This window comes from Heteronotia binoei, chromosome 14, assembly GCF_032191835.1.
Source record: "Heteronotia binoei isolate CCM8104 ecotype False Entrance Well chromosome 14, APGP_CSIRO_Hbin_v1, whole genome shotgun sequence".
In the NCBI taxonomy this organism is placed as follows: domain Eukaryota; kingdom Metazoa; phylum Chordata; class Lepidosauria; order Squamata; family Gekkonidae; genus Heteronotia; species Heteronotia binoei.
In genome coordinates this window covers 28,393,632-28,414,730 of record NC_083236.1, presented here as the reverse complement: position 1 = coordinate 28,414,730, position 21,099 = coordinate 28,393,632, and the positions used below count along the sequence as shown (strand labels likewise).

General features: G+C 40.4%; 1 protein-coding gene across 3 annotated transcripts in view; it reads left to right on the top strand.

The window, feature by feature from the left end:
- GARRE1 (granule associated Rac and RHOG effector 1) overlaps positions 1-21,099 on the top strand; it is a 79,540-nt gene that overhangs the window by 13,873 nt on the left and 44,568 nt on the right. The window contains exon 1 of one of the 3 annotated variants that reach the window (XM_060253992.1): positions 8,845-8,968. The exons of the other annotated variants lie outside the window; for them this stretch is intronic. The gene's annotated coding sequence lies outside the window, so the exon portion shown is untranslated. Of the gene's footprint in view, positions 1-8,844; positions 8,969-21,099 lie in introns of those variants that run through there. 3 annotated transcript variants of the gene reach the window in all.

Below are 21,099 nucleotides of genomic sequence, written 5' to 3'. Positions count from 1 at the left end.
GCTTCTGGTGAACAAATGCCAAAGACAGTAACTGCTCATTCAGTTTAGGGAGATGTTACTTCAGTGGCTTGTCTTTTAAAAAGAAGGTATTTATATGCTGCCTTTCTCACCATGCGCTGTGGTTCAAGACAAGCTTTATAGGGTAACATTCCTCTGGACTTCTGTAGGGGTAGTATGTGATCAACTGTCCAGACTTCTGTTAGGTTGCCTGGATATAACTTTCTGTAAAAAGATTTTGCAGACTATTATCAATGATCCTCTTCCCCTCCCCACTTCATGGGACATGAATTTTGTAAAGTTCAAAAAGTTCTCCTGAGCCTGACTTAAAAAAAAAGTAAGATTTGGGGGTTTTTTGCTCTTAACATCTAAATCTCCTTTCCAGTGAGGAACAAGTGATACCCCATCCCCTTCTGCTTATAGTCCTGGAGCTTGCAGGACTTCTTTAGAGTTCAGTGACCCTGTAGAACATCCTTTAAGTTGTTTGTTTACTAGCTAGCCATCCGTAGTTTGAAGAGGCTTTCTGTCTCTCTTTAGTCATCTGCCTTTTACATCTCATATTTCTCTTCCACTTGTTCTTGGTTGTAAACATGTCAGTAATTGAAGGTGCTTCTGGTTTGTAACAGACACTGTTGGAGGAGGAAGTCCTTATTGGTCCTGCCTCTTTATTTCACAGAGAAGGGATTCATCGGTAGCTCAGGCTGTGTTGTTCCTGTCTGGAAAGGAGGCTCAACAGGTAGAACAAAATCTCCATTTCTTTTTCACATAGCAGGTGAAACTCCCCAGTAGGGTGTGGTAGTAAGAATGTATGACTCAGCATGTTGCTTGTTCTTTGTGGGAAGGTAACATATTTGAGCTCTGCTGTTTTGAAATTAAACTATTGCTTGGTTTTGTGGTTTTTAAAAATCTTCATCTGGTTAAGTGAAACCTTCTGCCTCACAGATGTTGCTGGATACGAAGTCTAGTTAAAGCCACTAATGATGCATGTTGTGATTTTTTTTTGGGGGGGGGTAAAAAAGTTACATTTTTGTGGTGAAGAACTGGTATGATAGAATAAATCTCTAGTCAACAAATGGAAGGCTTTGGAGGAACACACTGTATCTTTCCTTTGAAGATTGAGTAGGGCGGAAAAGTTTATTTTCCAATTTAGTTTCTAAAAGGACCTGTGTCTTGCTTGGTGCATGTCATTTGAATATATCACATTCCACTGTTAGTCAGTTACATTTAATGGTGTGATTTCCAATTATGCTTAAAAAGTAAACAGCAGTTTGTCACACTAGAAGTCTTTCTGAGTAAAGGTGATTCAATCAACAGATTAAAGGGGATTGCCTTTTGAGCAGATATTTGCAATGGTGTATCATAGGTGGTCTAAATTCTGCTGCAGTCTTTGGGGAGTGCAGGAGGGGCTTTTGCAGATTGGATGCTTTGCATGAAGACGTTTTCTAGGTTTAGCATCTAATTTGACAAAGGGATTTTAGACAGTAGGATTAGAAAGATCTTTGTACCTTGGGGAGCTGCCACTCGTTAGGGTAAACAACACGTGACTGGAGAACCCCATGATCTGCAGTTAGAAGAATCAAGCTGTAGGTGATGTGAAAGACCTCTGCCTGAGACCTTGGAGAGCTGCTGCTTGTCTAAGTAGACAATACTGACCTTAAGGTCTGATTCAGTATACAGAAGCTTCATGTGTTCAGTGGTCTTTAACAAAATAGTACTAGATTAAGTGTTGTGGGTTGGAGTTGCTGCATACACTGGTTGCCATTCAATGTTAATTTTTGCCTTATGAGGAGGATATACATATGTAAAGGTAGCATAACGGCAGCAGTTTACAGCTCTCTCAAGTATTTGGATATGTATTCAGTTTTGTTGATAGAAAATCCAAGGAATGTATGTTTTTAAATTTCGTACATAGAGCTTGTAGCACAAACTTATACCTTAGTGAAGATAAATTGTATTATATGTTGATAAAACCTTGTGTTTAAGGTTTAGAGACAAGTTTAGAAATATTTCCAATAAGCAACTTAGGTTTGATAGCCTGTATTTATTTTTTTCTTCCAAAACTTCCGTACATAATGCCAAGAGGAACAGTTCTTGGGCTTTTTTATATTGGTTCTTTGTTGATCTGTTGCTCTGTGTTTTAACATAGTTTGGCTCTTTAATTGTACAAGGTTACAAACTTCTGATCTATAAGTGGCACCAACTCCTCTTCAGGCCAACTCCTATGGATTATTTCAGCGGCATCACAGGAAAAACCGTTTTTCATCATGCAGTCCACTGTTTTCCCTCCCCCTTATTGGTGGCTTGTGTGCTGTTGTGGAGTAAACCTGGTGGAGACTTGTAACACAGTGTTAAGTAAAGCTTAAGCATAAGCATTCATGGTTAAATATTTTTTTTTAGTGAGGAGCAGCATTATGTTGAAGACAAATGAACGTCTTCTATATAATAAGGCAGGTAAGCTGTCTGTATTCCATTGTCAGTCCTGTATTGCCAAATTACATCTTGTCCTCTTGAAAACTTTTGTCAGGAAGAGCTAGTTTAGGAAGTTTTGCAAGTTAGGTCCTGATGGTGATAATCACTGTGCTGCACTGGGTTTTCAAAATTTCACTAAGAGATTGAACTGCAGGTTGGGAAGCCCCTGGTTCAGATTTCACCTCTGCTGTAAACTGATTAGATGGCTTAAGCAAGTCACTGTTTCTCTACAACAGGGGTGGCCAAATGTTTTTTGCCTACAACTCCCAGCCGGCATGGCCAATGACTGATGGGAGTTGGCCACCCCTGATACCGTTGACCACCCCTGCTCTACAATATGAGGATGATGATATTAACCCACCTTACATGGTAGTTGTATGGATTACACCAGGATGGCATACATGAAGCACTAAAGCAGTATTCAGGTACTAATCATCATTGTTGTTACTTTCACTAAATCAGCTGTAGCTAATGATATTCTAGATGCCAATAACAAGTAGTAACATGTGTTACTAGATTATATAAAAATAGCCAGGACCTAAAGAGCCTTTTGGGCCTAAGTTCTTCAGTTGATGTGCATGGATTTTTCTTTCACAAACATAGCTCTTAATCCTGAAGTGGAGGCTACTCCCTAAGTTCCATAAAGTTTAGGGTAGCAGCTTGTTTGGGTGGCATAGACAGCTGTTTTCATAAAGCAGAGGGGTAAAGTTTGGAAAGCCACATGGATTAATCAGAGAGAATTCAGCTCTGTGTCAGTTCAATACCTAGGAATGGTTGTTGATTTAGGCATCATTCTTTCTTGTCAGATAAGTTGGAGTTTATGGTCTTTTGTTGTTGCTATGGTAGGGAGACTTCAACATTTGTCCTGGGATTAGTTCAGGAGTAGGTACTACCAGTGGTTCTGTGATTATATATTTTCCATCTTTGTTCAGAACTGCAAATAAGTTTACACAAGTGGCCAGCCCATAAAATGAGAGGTTTTGCCTCCAAAGTATTGGCTCATTCATTAAGAGTTGGGGCAGCACTGAAATGTGTATATCCAAAGCTTGTTGTTGTTGTTTTGATAAATCTTCTCATCTCAGCTGGTGCCGGGCTCTAGGCCATATACAACAATAAAAATTACAATAGTTGATATAACCAAGTTAGCTAAAAACAATGTTATAACCCAATGGTGTTTATCATGAAATGCTGTCAGTTGCTGTTTTTCTAGAGACTGCACTGGGAGTGTGCTGCACATGAAGGTCTTAAAGTCACTACTGGATCATTTAGGGGTAATTTGACAAAGAAACTATTGATGTCATGTTAGCGGCAAACTTGTCGTGTTCTAGAGTTGGTTTATTGGAAAGGATGTTCTTAGGTGTCCTTCTACCACCCTTTGTTGCTTATCCATGATTGAAATAGTGCTCTTGGTTTTAATGTTGATGGGAATAGTTTGGGAAAATGCAGAGAAAACAAATGGAACGTTCTCCCAAATAGTTGTCTTGGGGCTGCATCTATCGTTTTCAGGAGTCAAATAGAAAATATTCTGTCCTTATAAATTTTCAATGACTTTATTCTGAATTGAGCTATGGAAATGTTATTAGGAAATACTTTGTTGTGTATTCTTTACAGTCTACCCAGTTAGGCCTATTAAAGTTCCTGTGACCTCATATGACCTTGCTTGATTATTGTTGTTGTCTGTAGTTTTTAAAACCACAGTGTCCTGCCCTGTTTAATTATATTCCTTGAGTTGTTAGTTTTACATTGGTCTACAGAATGAGCTTCAAACTATCTTATCCAAAGCCATTGATTACTTGTTGCTGTTAATGTTTATTACTGACTTTAATGTTTATTATGGACTAAATCATTACAAAAACTACATTTCTAATATAATATTGCAGTGGGAATTAGAGTTCAACTATTTTTTCCCCTTCCTTAAAAATGGGCCATATTTCAAAGCTGCATTTTTTGGTTTATTCTATTGCTTTCTGTAGAATGGACATATGAAGCTGCCTTATACTGAATCAGACCCTCGGTCCATCAAAGTCAGTATTGTTTACTCAGACTGGCAGCGACTCTCCAGGGTCTCAAGCTGAGGTTTTTCACACCTATTTGCCTGGACCCTTTTTTGGAGATGCCAGGGATTGAACCTTGGACCTTCTGCTTACCAAGCAGATGCTCTACCACTGAGCCACTGTCCCTCCCTAATATGATTTAACATCATGTCTTTTCTGTCCTTCAGAAATCTTGTTCAAACACAGAATAAAATGAATGCATAAATAGTTTAAAACTGTTGACTTAATACTTACTAAGGGTGTCATTTGTTAAGGTTTAATGTTATCCACAGGGGAAGCAGAAATGCATCTAGAACTACAGGAGCTAACAATATTACATAAGAACAGCTCAGGAAACTGACAGTGGAAACTGGTTTTAGCTACTAGCTAAGGTCCTGTCAAGTGTCACATGCTTGGGAACAGTAAACAGTCCAGTCTCACTCCTTACTCATCTTCTCTGCAAATGAAAAGCTTGTTGAATGGCTGATCCACCAACCAGCAAGTATTATAATGGTTTATATAACACTCAGAATGGGAAATTCTGAGCCCAGTATTTTAGAGTGTAAACAGGTTCCTCTCTCCATTCCCTGTAATCCTGCTGCTTCCTTCAAAAAACAAGGAGGGAAGTTGTTACCGTCCCCCTGCCCGGCATACTCTCATGTTCCAGCTTGTAATCTACTGCCCAGTGCTTGTATTGGTGGGAAAGTTATTGAAATATTTCTAACATGCTATGAAAGGGTTCTCTTTTCTCTCCCCCAGCCCCAAACCTGGTTAAAGTTTTTAATATGATTTGGGGGGTGGGGGGGATTGACAGATTGTTCTAGTTTCAAGATTTTCTAATAGGTATAATTCAGTGAAAGAAATACCAAGGAACTTAATACACTATTGATCTCATTTGATGACACAAATGTTCCAAAGCTGAATTGAAAAACAGATCATTGTCCAGACCGATTCTTACCTACATTAAAGCATTTTTGTACAAATTAGGAAAATAAAGCAAGCTACAGTATTATTGCTTTTTTTAGCTGCAATAGATGCTAACTACTGAAAACGTTTCCTTGGGAATCTGTCATTGTTACCTGAAGTACAATTTGTGCAGTTCTGCAGAAAGCACAAAGTTTAATACATGCAGTTAATTAGCCTCAGCATTAATTCTTTTAAAAGTGATTTATTACATTACACAGATCCATAAGAATAGGTAAAATAAGCAAAAATTATGTTTTTGCTGTGAGTAACATTGTTTTAATTTATGGAGGAATGTTCAACATGAGGACAATCTTTTGTAGCCATTGCAAGAAAAACAGTCTAAGAATTCTGCTTATTTTAGTAATGTGCTTGTATCACATGGGACCATTTTTTCAAAGCACTCTATCACTGTGACATTTGTGTGATCCTTTATTAATAACTGATTTTAACTATGCTGTAGGTTGCACTGGTAGTATTGGCCCCCTCTTATTTTCAAGGTCTGCCAATTCAGCCATTATCCATCCAGAGCCCCTGTAGTCATGTGTCAGACTCTTGGTGTCCATTTTGTACAACTGTACTGATCTTTTCATTTCCATGTTATCATAATATCCCTCTTCACCCTTCTCTTACCTCAGTTCTTGATGCTAATTTGGCTTGCCACAACCATCTCTAACAGCACTTAGAGCAGACTAGGATCTGAGAGATCCATGTTCAAGTTGTCACTCTGTGTAGCCTTGGGCCAGTTGTACTCTCTCAGCCTAACCTACCTCACAGAATTGTTGAGAGGATAAAAGTACAAGAGAGGACAGGGGATGGGCATGAATCGGCTCACAAACCTAAATTTGTGATGAAAATTAGCTGGTTCTTGAGCCAAACCTCCCATAACACCTCCATGTGAGCCACACCTCCCAAAAGGAACAGGTTTCATAAATGGGAAGGTTTGTTGTTCATGTGGCCTCACAAACCATGAACCTCAATTTCCCCAGTTTGTGCCCATCCCTAAGAGAGGAGCATGATGTAAGCCAATGTCAGTATTCAAATTGAAGACAATCTCTCTGACTAAGATGGCTCCCGTTTTTCTAAACTCTTCCTGCAGCCTCTGCCTTGAGTCTAGGTGCATTGTTAAGATTTAATATTAACCTGTAGAACTCAAATTGTTACTTGATCTAAACTTTGTGTATATTCCACTGTAGTACTCTAACCGTTACTTGATCTAAACTGTGTATATTCCATTTGCCTGTTTTTTCTTCTGAATATTGTAGTCCTGTAATACAGGGTAGCTCTCCAGATGTTTTTTGCCTACAACTTCCATCAGCCCCAGCCAGCATGGCCAATGACTGGGGCTGATGGGAGTTGTAGACAAAAAACATCTGGAGAGCTACCGTTGGCCACCCCTGCTGTAATAGGTTTCTCTGAAGCATCCTCTCTCTTTTTTGATGTTAGTCTACTTTTTAGACTCTGAGGTCTTTGCCTTCAACTCATCACTGTCCTCTACCTTTGACTTGTTTGCATGCTGTTTCCCCTCCAATTTTTTTTTTTTTTTTTGGCTGTTAAGTCAAGAGCTGACTAATGGCAACCCCATAGGGTTTTCAAGGCAAGAGATATTCAGAAGTGATTTGCCATTGCCTGCTTTTGCATAGCAGTCTTGGTGCATAGCAATCGTAGTGGTCTTCCATCCAGACACTGATCATTGCCAACCCTGCTTAGCTTCTGAGATTTGACAAGATTGGGCTAGCATGGGCTATTCAGGTCAGGGCAAGTGATTTTATAATGATCAGCCCCTATAATTCCCAGTCATGGCTCAACTCCTGTATATGATGTTTCTATCCATGTTCCCATGTAGCTGGATGCCCCTCTGAGACAGTTTGCTGGTTGCCTTCTACAAATTCATCTTCCTTTGATCCACATCCGCTCTGGAACTGTCACTGGCCTTTTCATGCCTTATTAATACATGCTCTGTTGCCTCAGTCCTCCTGTGTAAGTATGCCACTATGACCATCCATCCTCAGCTGACCGTGGATATCCAGAAGTTTTGTCTCTTAAATGACTCTGTCAGTTCTCCATTGCTGCTGTTTATTTTTGGAACACTTACATGATGATACCTTTATCTTGCTTACATCCTCCTCAAAGCTCACCTTGTCTTGCTGAGCATTTGACACATTCCTTATTCATCATCCTTCCCTCCTGCTCCCCACAATTATAAACTGATTGGAGGCCAGTAGTCTTTGCATTGTCCTGTAAAAACGAGGAGATTGGATTTATAGCCCACCCTTTACTCAGAGTCTGAGAGCAACTTACAATTTCCTTCCCTTCCTCTCCCCACAACAGACACCCTGTGAGGTAAGTGGGGCTGAGAGAGAGCTTTTGAGATCTGCTCTTGAGAGAACATATCTGAAAGAACTTGTGACTGACCCAAGGTCACCCAGCAGCTGCAAGTGGAGGAGTGGGGAATCAAACCCGGTTCTTCCAGATTAGAGTCCACCCTCTTAACCACTGTACCAAACTGGCATTAGGCATATAGCTGCTTGATGGAGCACCCTGTTTGCATGTTACAGGGAAAGTACATCCATTCTGCATGTACTTGTATGTATATATCTGTTTCAAAGAAAAAGTCAGTGTGTGTCTACTTCACAAATGAAATTGGAGACCAGTATCGGGACAAATGTGCAATTTCAATCACACATTTACCTGTACGCATGTTGATCATAACATGAGAATTACTCAACACACTTAGAGAGGTTGTATGTGTGTTCACTGTAACTTGTGAACAGAGCTAAACACATACCAGTAATTATTGTGTTCCCCATTGATACTAAATGTTTTATAGCTTTTACTTTCAAAAAAATGAAAACAATCATAAGAGAGAGCTTTTTGTTCTTTAAGATAACCTTTGTCTAAGCAGCACTGAAGTTCCCAGAAAAATCCAGAAGTTACCGAGTTCTATAAAATGATTGTTGCCTGCTGGCTTTACCATGGTGTTACCCCATTTCTTGTCAATGGGTTTGGAGCTTGTGCAAAACCTGTGTTGGACATCCTGTACAGTGCCAAAACTCTATGCAACCTTTTAACCCTTACGTCTTGTTCTCCATTCTTGTCCTTGTGCCAAAGGATTAGAAGTGTTTGAAATTGAAAAATAAAGCCATTAAAGAAAGAAATAAACTCAAAATATTAGATTATGTATTGAGCAATTAATAAAAAGGTCAGCCAGTAGTATATCTGAAAGTACCGTGTAAACTTTATTGGCATGTGCTGCATGATACCATGGCAAATTAGCACTAAAAATCTAGGTGAGGACAGTTTTTAATCTTATTTACTGCCCAGGTATTTAGCAACAGTAATTTCACTTTCATCTTTTGATCAGATACGTGTGTTAAACTTGTTCAAGAAGTTGAATAGGCATGAAGCTTGAGCATTGGAGACTCTAACAGCCACCTCACATCTATGAGGAATTTAGGAATGGCAAATAAACCAACATATGCAAGAACAGGTGCAAGTTCATTTCGGTAAGCAATGCAAAGCCATCTGGGCTAAAAAAGAGAAACTCGATCACAATTGGCCTCGTGACACGTTTTATAATAGCTTTTTGGATCAACTGCAGCTTTCTTTTTCATGCTGGGCTTTCAACCAGTAAGGAATCCTGGTAATCAATTCATGAGAAGCTAGCTAAGTAAATAAATGAGCTGATTAAAGCTTAAATGAGTGAGGCAGTGTGGATACTTTCGCTGGCTTGGCATTCTCTGAATGTCTACTACATACCTGTGCAGTCAGTCCTGTCTGAGCCAATTGATTAAAAAAAACCCTTGTTTTCAGGGATGAGCAAGATTTTCCCCTTTCCTGGCTCTTCCTCTAAACATATGCTGTTTCAAATGTTCTAATCAAGAAGCACAGTTGTCTTATATAGTTTACTCCAGCTGCCTTTATCTTGTCAAGAAAAGCAGTTGGTCAGTGAGGTTCTGACCCTGTCCTTGACAAGGAAAGTTTTATGTGTTCTGAACAGCCTGATGCAATGACACCTGCTCACCAAATTAAGTAGAGAATTAACAGGAGAAAAAAAACTCAAGTTGGACGCTGGTATGATTCAGCAGGCTTACTCTTAAGTAGAAAAAATTGCTGTTGATCGATTATTCTGTTTCACATGAGCTTGCTGAGCTTACCCTTACCTAATTTGTATATGTTTCCATTGCAAACCCAAGTGCTTTTCAAGTAAATATGACTATGTAGTAAATGAATAGTCATATGACTTTCAAGTAAATATGAACCTCCTGATGACTGCTGTCATCTTCAGAGGCCTGCTTCAGATGTTCCGCCATCTTAGGCTAGTCTGGTGGCAACCTGAGAAAGGGCCTTCACAGTCATTGTGCTGTCTCCTATTGTCTTCTGCCAGCGGGTGAAGACTTTTTCTTTGCTTTGATGTGCTCTAACATTGATTAGCCCTCCTCCCTCTTTGTGTGTGTCATAAAATAATACAGTCACAGAATTGGACGGAATCTCCAAGGTCATCTAGTCCAGTCCCTTGCACAATGCAACACCTTGCACAAATACATCTCCCCACCCCAGTGAGCTCTGCTCCATGACCAAAAGATGGTAAAAAGCCTCTAGGATCCCAAAGTGGCAATCAGCATGGGGAAGTAAGAAAGGACCACAAGAACTAAGCACTGGTGCAACCCTTCCTGCTCTCCCTCTCATGATCTGCCTAAGCTCACAGAATCAGCATTGCTGTCAGATGGCCATCTAGCCTCTGTTTAAAATCCTCCAAGGAAGGAGAGCCCACCACCTCCCAAGGGAAGCCTGTTCCACTGAGGAATTACTCTGTCATGAAGTTCTTCCTAATGTTTAGTTGAAAACTCTTTGGATTTAATTTCAAACTGTTGGTTCCTGGTTCGACCTTCAAGGGCAACAGTAAACAGCTCTGCACCATCCTCTGTATGACAGCCCTTCAAGTACTTGAAGATGGTGATCATATCACCTCTCCATCATCTCTTCTCCAGGCAAAACATACCCAGCCTATTCAGACTTTCCTCATAGGACTTGGTCTCCAGACCCCTTACCATCTTTTTTGCCCTCCTCTGAACATGTTTATCTGTATCCTTAAATTATGGTGCCCAAAACAATACTCTACATGAGGTCTAACCAGAGAAGAGTAAAGTGATACCACCACTTCTTATGATCTGAACACTATACTTCTGTTGACATAGTCCAAAATTGCATTTGTCTTTTTACCTACCACATCACACTGCTAACTCATGTTTAGTGTATAGTCCATTAAGACCCCTAGATCCTTTTCACACATACTACTGCCAAGACAAGTCTCCCCCATCCTATAACGGTGCATTTTATTTTTCCTATCTAATGCAGAACTTTATATTTATCCTTGTTAAAATTTATTTTATTTGTTTTAGCCCAGTTTTCCAGCCTGCCAAGATCCTGTATCCTCACTCTGTGAATTAATATGTGTGCTTTGTTTTTAAGTGTTTTATAGTGTTTCCTGCCTTGGGGATCCTGAATGTATCCAGAACGGAATGGAAAAGTGGCATAGAAAATTTTAAAATAAATAAATTACACTGTAAAAGGGAGCCAACAAAAAGACCAAAAGCGCTCTTTTTGAGTAGCATTTGAGTATCATTACCATTGCTGATATCTCCATTCCGGTTACCTGTCTGCATATCACACCTAATCCAATCAAGCCTGCTATTGATGGGGAGGGTGGGATATATATCTAATAAATAATAATAATTGTGATTCACCTGCTGTTGCCATTAAAGATCTGAAATCACCTTTATAAAGTTTATATTTCTGGTGCCTGGTGTTACATTTTTATGGCTCTCATGACCCAGCCTGACAAAGTGACGTTTATGTCAGACCCAGCTGTCATAATGAGTTCATTACTCTAGAGTAACTAATGTTTATTTTGTTTGAATAAGTAGCTAAAATTATAAAAATGTAGAGTTCCAAGAAACAGTCAAGTCACTACAGGAGAATATTTGTTCAATTATATTAATCATAGCTAGGAGGGAATCTGGGCTCTGAAAAATGAGAGAGGGCTAGTAGAAAGTAGTGATCAGCTACCACTTTTATAAGTACATTTAGAGAATGACACACTTTTGTCTGTCTTTGTGTGCTCTAGGCTATAGCTTTAGAGAGGTTCATTACTACTATTTTTCAGGACAAGGCTTTGTTCAAATTATTTAGATTATTTAAAGTAAAGCATTTGAAATCGAAGATTAAGAACAGACATTAAATCAATATTTTATTTAATTATACACTGTTAGGAAACAAAAATAAAACAAAAGTTTAAACTTAATTGCTGAAGCAAGAAATGAGATAGCTTTTAGGAAATAAGAAGCACATTTCAGTCATTACATGGCCTGATGGCTAATGGTTTGACCTGGCACCTAAAACATGGTGTTGGTGCTCCACAAATCTGTTTGTAGGAAAGTATTCAGTGAAGCAGGGATGTCACTGAAGGGAGTCGTCTTGTTCACCACCCACCTGGAGGGCATAAAGGTCAGGCAGGATCATATGAGAGAAAGCAGTCTTTCACACGCCCATCTCTCAGTCTGTTTAGCTGTACATAGCTGCAAATCAGTGGAACAATGTATGCATTGTAGTTGTGAGAGGATGAAAAATAAACCAGTTGCACAACAACATATTCAACAGAATGTTAATACCAAAAGTTTCTAAAAGATTAGCAGTGTGACTGATCTTAACTTAGAAGCAAGTGTCACTGAATTCCCTTATGACAGGAGTCCCCAACATGCTTGTATAGGTGCCATGGTGCCCACTAAGCGCTTTTAGGAAATGGTTGGGGCCAGGTGGGGCTTTTGCCCACCAAGGCTTTCGGTTGGTTGTGCAGATTTTTAAAAACAATGCTTTGGAAGCAGCTGCCACCAAAGCATAAAAATCTTCACTATGTCAGTAAAAATAATCTGGGGCAACCATTTTGTAGCTGGCTGCACCTCCTATGGCAGCCATTTTGTGGCTGCACCCATTGTGCTGTGTCAGAATTTCAGTGGTGCTCACAAGTTCAAAAATATCGGGAACCCCTGTTTTATGAGGTTTGTAGCCTAGGGCTATCCTTTGTGTAAAAGAAAAATGCAGCAGTCTAGAAACACCTATTGAATATTCTCAAACAGTGGTACATGTGAAACTGCCTTATACCAAGTCAAACCACTGATCTGTCTTTAGTATTGTCGGCACTAACTGGAAGCAGCTGGCCAGGATCTCTGTCAGAGGAAATTTTCCCCTAGTTCCACCTCTAAGATTCTTGGGAAATACACGTGATTGAACCTGGAGTATCTTCTGCACTAAATGTTACTGAACAAGGCTCTGTGAACAGGTTTGTGTACACCGTTCTGTACATCTGTTGCTTTTTTACAAGTTGTCTTGGACTCGAGGTGTGGTTGGAAGGTGCATCATGCACCAGCAATCTTGTTGAAGCTAAGGGGGTTGGCTGTGGTCAATGTGCGAATGGGAGTCCTCCTGGGAACCCTCTGTATGCCACCTTGGGGTCCATGATGGAAGAAAAGCAGGATAGAAATGTGATAATTACTTAATTATCCCTCTCTCTAGAATACTGGCACTGTTTCAGATCCTTTTTCCTGTGTTTCCAGCTCTTGTACCAGCATAATAAGGATTGGCTCCAAAGACTAAATAAATATTACTTTGAGGTCTGTTTATGGGTTGAAAAGTGGGATATAAATATTTAGGGTCATCCATTTTATCTTATTCTAACTCTGAGAACTTGACTATCTGTGGCTCCCTATGCCTCTGTTTCATTTTGTTAGCAATTATTATTTTGAGAAAGGGTATTCCTTCATTGCCTGGTATCTTAGAGCTTGCTGGAGGGTATTAGTCTGTTGTATAAATGTGTTGTTTACAATCTGGTGCATACTTCACTTGCTCCAGACTAAGAGGGCCAATTCTAGCCATCACCTCTAAGCTGCTTAGAACAGGTTGCCATTAGTGGTAGTACGTTACTGCCACTACATTACTGGCAATACAATTATTCAAAACCAATATTTTTACTTTCTAGAATTTTTAGCCTTGTGTTAATCTGTTGGTTTAATTGGATGCTCTCAATGCCCATTATTTAACGATGTGTTGTGTTGTAATTGTGCTTCAGGTCTGACAGATATTTCAGTAAATGTTAGGGGCCAGATGAATTGCCTCCAAGGACTTCGTTTGTGTATCCTGACTGGCACTCAGGACACTGTGCTGCAGGCCTGATCCGGATTGGGTTCTCATGGCATTTTTTAAAATTGTCTTAAAATAGTTGTATCATCCATCGGTCAGATGTCATCACATCTACTTGGGCCCTTTGTAAAGCAGTATTGCTATGTAAGTTGGATATCCACAAACTCTTACAAAATCTCTTGGGCATCAGCTAAGTGACTTTTTGCCCAGTTCCTGCTTTTACTTTGGGTGTACCACAGTACACTGACATTTTTAGGACTTGCAGTTTCCTAGCTTTCCCTGCCTTGATAAAGCCCTGCTGAATTTGATATATTTCAAGCGTGTGGATTCTTTTATTGGACTGTGCATATGTGTTGAAGGGAAAAACAAGTACAAATATAGCACATTGTGCTAAACCTGGGCCTTCCTAATGTTGACTTGTATTCCAAGCCTTGAAATTCTCTCCAAATGAAATATGACTGCACATTCTGCAAGGATAGTAGAACCCTTTGAAAGTGCCTCATGTTCTGTTGAGAACTTTGTTCTGTCTTTTAGAAGAATGACTGTCCAGATGAACTGAAGGGACTCAGTTTCTTAACAGGCTTCAAGATAAGTAAATCTTGCTTACTGCAGGTGACCCACCTGGGGATTATTCTGGAAATGAATCTTGACAGGGTTTTCCTGGCATGAGTTTGAGATTATCTCTGATATCTGGTACATCCAGATGAATTGGGGCATCGACAACATGATTCTGGCCAAACTTGAGGCATTGATGGGTTGCCTATATGAATTGGTTCTGAAAACAATATATTGAGTTTGACCACACAATGGCTTCTCTTGCAATTCCTCTATTTCTATATTTGTTTCAAAGTGCATTCTGGGAGTCACCTTCCCGGAGAGAAGGCCCTCAGAGGTGCTTCAAATTACAAAAGTTGCCACTTGGTGTTAGGATAATGTGGGAATAGGACATTGTTCTCATGTATGACATGAAGAAGAGAAAATTTAATTTAGAAAGGGTTTACTAGGATTTGGGAGGTAATCCAAGTCTTTGTGTGGTGGGGGGAAATTAATTTTCTGAGTGATTCTTTGTGCTGTGGGGGGAAATCCAATTTAATTTTCTGAATGATTCAGTGCTTTGCTCATTTATGATTCTTTGATTAAGGAGAACAGGCAAAAAATGGTCTGTGGGCCAGAAAAGCTCAGATTCAAAATTTCTCTTAACCAGAACTTATTAGATAGTCAAGTTCTTATTTTCTCAGTCTCCTTCTTCCCCCTGCTTGGCGGGGTAACAGTGGCCTACATTGCTAGACTGTTTGTTTGCAAGGATAACTTAAGTGTGTATTGTAAAGCACTCTGAACTCTTGAAATGTGCTATAAACTATTTTTTGTGGAGAATTGTGCCGTGATGATGTGTTCTCTTTTTATGAGAAATTTTAGCTGCATGATACTGGAGTAATTTTTCAGGCTGATAAGGTCATGCCTGCCAAAATTCTTGAATAGAGGATTATCTTGGTCCTGGTGCTGGAAGTTTAGTAGTGGGTTGTTAAGAACATAATTTGATGTTTGTTTGATGAGAGCCAGTTTGGCGTAGTGGTTAAGTGCATGGACTCTTATCTGAGAGAACTGGGTTTGATTCCCCACTCCTCCACTTGCAGCTGCTGGAATGGCCTTGGGTCAGCCATAGCTCTTTATTTATTTTATTTATTTAGAATTTATATCCCGCCCTTCCCACGAATGGCTCAGGGCGGCTTCCAACAATAGATCCCACATAACAATAAGCAATATTTAAACATGTGAGGGAATAGACAATTAAAACAGATAAAACTCTAAAAATTAATAAATATTCAAGTATATATAAAAAGGAAATCTGGCAAGTTGCATTAGGTTCTCAAGCTAGGTATGGGCTAGCCGGAAGAGGGTCGTCTTACAGGCCCTGCGGAACTGAACAAGGTCCCGCAGGGCCCTCACCTCCTCCGGCAGCTGATCCCACCATGTAGGGGCCATAACAGAGAAAGCCCTTTCTCTGGTGGATTTCAAGCGGGCTTCTTTCGGCCCAGGGACAGTAAGGAGATTTTGTGTTCCCGACCTCAGTACTCTCTGGGGAACATGCGGGGAAAGACGGTCCTTCAGGTAGACAGGTCCCAAGCCATATAGGGCTTTAAAGGTGATAACCAGCACCTTGTACCGGACTCGGTATATCACTGGAAGCCAGTGCAGGGTCTGAAGACCCGGCTGAATGTGTCCCCACTTTGGGAGACCCAATAACAGCCGGGCTGCGGCGTTCTGCACCAGCTGCAATTTCTGAGTTCGGGACAGGGGCAGCCCCCTGTCTCTTGTAGGAGTTGTCCTTGAAAGGGCAGCTGCTGTGAGAGCCCTCTCAGCCTCACTCACCTCACAGGGTGTCTGTTTTGGGGGGAGAAGATATAGGAGATTATAAGCTGCTCTGAGACTCTGATTCATAGAGAAGGGCCGGGGTATAAATCTGCAGTCGTCTTCATCAAAAAGCTGTTTTTATGCTGCTGCACATCACAGCAATGAAGCAGGAACGATGGCAGCTTGAAAGCAGAATAAGGTAAGTGATACAACATTCAGCCTAGAGAGTCAAGGGAGAGCTGCCAGAGAGCTAGATCTGTAGTAACTATTGTGCTAGAAACTGTCTGCCCAGGGGTGACTGCTTTTATACTTGGTAGCTTGTGTAGTTCTTTAGATCATAATGAGCTCCAGATGTGGCTGAAATTTCCCTTAAATGGAAAACTTTGCCAAGACCTTTCCTGGATAATTTCTGCCATTGGCCTGACTACATGGAGAATGTATGATGAGTACCTGCTCAGCTCCTTTCTGTCTGCTACAGTGTTTGTAGCAGTTTGTAACATTTGAGGGAAATATTTTTCTCTCCTCTGCTAGTTTTTCATCTTCAAGAAAATTACTCTAGTTGTTTTAGTAGTAATTAGTATCTTTAAAAAGAAAGAAAGAAAGAGTTGGGTTAGAGTTAGGCTACTGAAAGCCCTCAGGAAAGGCTGTCCCTCAGGAAAGATGCTCTCCCACTCCAGTGCTATTACAGATGCCTGGTACACACTTACTGGACAATTTGGAAGCTGTGCTGCTTTCTCCTCTCTACCTGTCCCTTTTACGATTGGTGCAGCGTTTGGTAGAGTAAGCAGCTAGTAGTTCTCAACAACTGCAGCCAGTCTTCTCTTAAATCTTTGAATACTGTACTGCATTATAACTATAAAATCAATAGCACAAACTCTTTTCCATTTAAGTCAATATGAGATTTGACTTCATTAAAGTTTATTCCATGAGGGAACCTCCAGCCTGTTGTAAAAACGAATGTGATTAGTTGCATTGAGCGGAGAAGGACTTCAGCCTAGTGGGCAAATGTCTTGCTGCTTATTCATATCCATCCTCATGCAGCCAGTGCAACTTAATTCAGCGTAGATGACTGGATTTCAGAATCAGATTTTTATTTTTTTTTAAGTTATTTAAAATTTTCCTTACATAAGATTTATGTCTGAATTGAATACAAATATGTTAATGTCAAGGGGCTCTTAGATACTCCTGGATGAAGCTGATTATCCTAGACCTGTTTGAATTTGACTCTTATACCACTTTGGGAGTGAAACTGTCCTGATAACCTTTGTCAGGAGAGAGATGGAGGGAATATGATTCCACTTCTGCTGGATCTCTCACTAGTTTTTGACAAAAATCATTTAGAGTTCACCTGTCTAGGCTAGAAATTACTGGCCTTATGGTTGTGGTTCTCGCATTAGGGGATGATGCTTAGTAGTAATTAGTATCTTTAAAAAGAAAGAGTTGGGTTAGAGTTGTGGTTCTCGCATTAGGGGATGATGCTTAATGCTGAGGGACCTGTTCATTCAAACAGCATTCATAATGCAGACTGCCATAAAGTTCCTTCTTGTACTCTGTGATATTCAGCATGTACATTAAACTATTGGGAGAGGTTGCCTGTTGATTTGGAGTGAATTGCCATGAGTAGGTAGATAGCAACATTGTTTGTTTCATCTAGTCTAGGTGTGTTGGCATGTACCTTGGCCTGTCTTCATTAATGTGCTGGATCAGCTGATCATCTGAGCTGCCTTCAGACAAGATGTGAGTGCTGTTTAAGTGATACAGCTGGAATTTAGATGGTTTTGGACAGGATTGTATTTCCCTATAAGAACCGGCTTCGTGACTTGGTGTTCTTAAATTGATCTTTGCTGATGCATTGTCACGTGGTGTCCAAGACCTGGAGCACCTTTCACCAATTTCAGCCGGTGTGCATCTGTACCTTCTCTTTTACAAACATGGCCTTACCTTTATGCCTTAGTAATTAACAGATTACTACAATGTTTTGTATAGAGACTGCTAGTGAATGGGAACTTCAAGAAATGTTCAGAACACAGTGACCTAGAAATTGCAATGAATATGTTCTGTCTATTTTGAAATATTTTCCTTGCTTCTGGGTGCAGTTTGCTGTATTTGCATTCCTAGAACTGTAAAGAGCCTAGGACCAGCGTGAACCTGTTTGTGTACTAAGATCAGGCAAGACAACTTTGGATGTGCCATCCTTAAGAGATTAAGTTAGGTGGCTTGCCATAAGAGACAACACCTTCTCAGTCATGATGCCTTAAACACAGAATTTAAAAAAAGGTAAAGGTAGTCTCCTGTGCAAGCACCAGTTGTTTCCGACTCTGGGGTGACGTCATATCATGACATTTTCATGGCAGACTTTTTTTATGGGGTGGTTTGCCATTGCCTTTCCCAGTCATCTACACTTTCCCCCCAGCAAACTGGATACTAAATTTACCGACCTCGGAAGAATGTCCCTTCCCAAAGACATAGCTATTCATCTCTTGCATTTAAAAGCCAGATGACAGCTGTCCTGTTCGTTTTGTTTTTTGGGGAAGTTGAGTGTTGGGATCTTGTTCAGTTGTTCTCATTCTGCTGCTTTTGTAGTCTTTCAGTTTCTCATTAATTTTGTTTTAATTAATCTGTGTTATGCCTTGCTTTTTTAAAAGGCCCTTAGTGGACCCTTTGCAGAAGGTAGTAAGATTGATTTATTACAAATAAATTAGCTTTCTTGTCTGTGTAAAAGAATGAACCAGCCACCTCTAGCCAGTCTCTGGAGAAAAGGAAAGGAAAGGTCCCCTGTGCAAGCACCAGTCGTTTCTGTCTCTGGGGTGCCATTGCTTTCACAATGTTTTCATGGCAGACTTTTTACGGGGTGGTTTGCCATTGCCTTCCCCTGTCATCTACACTTTTCCCCCGGCTATCTGAAAACCAAGCTTCCACCGGAAATGGAACTCAGATCGTGAGCAGAGCTTAGGACTGCAGTACTGCAGCTTTAACACTCTGCGCCACGGGGCTATCTAGTCTCTGGAGCGGCAGCATGTAATTATTAAGACATGTCCCAGCTTTCCTCTTGGTTCAAGGTGGCTTCCGATGATAGTTAAAGCATCCATAGATAAAATTAAAAATAAAATAGTAAACCACAAATCTTTCCTCCCTTAAAAGTTACTTGCTATTCAGACCCCCCTCAAAAGCCCTGGCAAACAGGCAGATCTTGCAACACCTCCTGAAGATCTCCAAGAAGAGGACTCTCTCCCCTCTTCAGGAGTCCATTTCACAGAACTAGAGGCATGATGGAAAAGGCCTTGGTCAGTGTTAGGTGGCCCACCCTAAGTGGTGGAATTGCTAACAGATTTTTGCTAGATTAGTGTAGTTGGTGCACAGGGACTTATGAGAACTTAAGAGAAACCATGTTGGATGGGGCCAGTAGCCCATCCAGTCCAACACTGTGTCACACAATAGGCAAAAAAACAGGTGCCATCAGGAGGTCCACCAGTGAGGCCAGAACACTAGAAGTCATCCCACTGTTTTTTTCTCCCCCCCCCCCCCACCCCAAGCACCAAGAATACAGAGCATCACTGCCCCAGGTAGAGTTCCATCACTATGCTGTGGCCAATAGCCACTGATGGACCTGTGCTCCATATGATTATCCAATCCCTTCCCAATATGGAGGGAGACTGTCCTTCAAATATGTGGAGGAGTTAGTAATTTTCACTAATACCTTTTTCCCCAACAAGATTTTAGAAGTGCCCGAGTGGCAGCCTTCACAGTTCCAAGGAACTGGTCCCTGTCACCATCCATAAGCAGTGTCAATCTGAAACGACGGTATTTATAACAAAAGGAGAAGCAGGTGCTTCTGGCCTTTAATAACAAAAGGAGAAGCAGGTGCTTCTCAGGTACCAGATCTGCCCTCAACTTGGCCCCCAAGTTAGAATGGATGAGAGATTTGTTAGCAAAAAGCATCTTGCAAAAATATTATAGCTGGTGGCCACATTTTCATTGCAAGGTCAGACTTAGGAGTTATCAAGTCATGAACCACTTCAAGCAATTGAGCTGAAAAAGATTCTGCTGACTCAGTGGCAGGAACAAAAGTCTTTGCTGTCATCACTGCCACCTCATAGGCCTGCAAATTGAGCTTTATGACATGCTTTTTCTGATTCATCCCAAGCCTTCCACCAATGTTGCTCTAGTCACTGGAAAACCAAGGAGCTGCAGCCTCACAGAGTGAGGAGAAGAACGGCAAGGGGCAAACTATGTTTATAGCTCCATTCAGCCCATCATTCGATGCATATAAATTTTCTAAATGAAAGCGTGACTTTGCAGGTCATTAAGACACAAAGTTATGAATGTTGTTTATACTGTGCATACTTTGGATGGCTAAACTCTGTTATCCAGACTTCATGAAAGAGCACAGTTCTGCAAAGTAGCTACCAGCCATTGACTCTGAAAAGTTCTGGGCTATTAGTATTCAAAAGATCTTGTTAAAGTCCTTTATGTATAGAGCCAAAATTAATGGCTCCAGTTTCTCCCCAAAGCAAATATTGGTTCCACAACACAAGAGGCATGGAGGCTGCTCCACCAGAAGTTTTGCTTATGTTCCTTGGTAGAAAGATTCCATTTAGCTGAAGATAACATTTGATTGTTGCAGCAACCCACTAGCTTATATGGTGGTTCAAATAAACACGTGAATTAAGAAACAGGAATCTTTAATTATTAAAATTAGCTCTTTCTTGGTTGTAAGTTTTATCACTTGGATTTAAACCAACCCATCCGGCTTTAACTCCTCTTGTATTTCAGTGCTGGGAGCCAGTGTCCTTAGCTATGTTTGTTTTCCAGGTGGTGTTTCCTTATTGATGATTTTTATTTTTAAGCCACATGCTGGGTCCGTAAAATGCCTGTTTCGTTCTAGATATGGAGCAAATGTGTATTGTCAGATCCCTGCCAAACAATCTGATTTTGAGTCATTCTTATTTTTGGAAATCCATGCTGTAGTTTGTGGTGTTTGCAGTTAACAGGATGCTAAGATGGTGTGGACTTGTTGCATCAATCTAATTATAATTTTTCTTTTAAGTAGCTTATTTGTTGTAGCTTAGTATAAGTAATAACTAAGCTA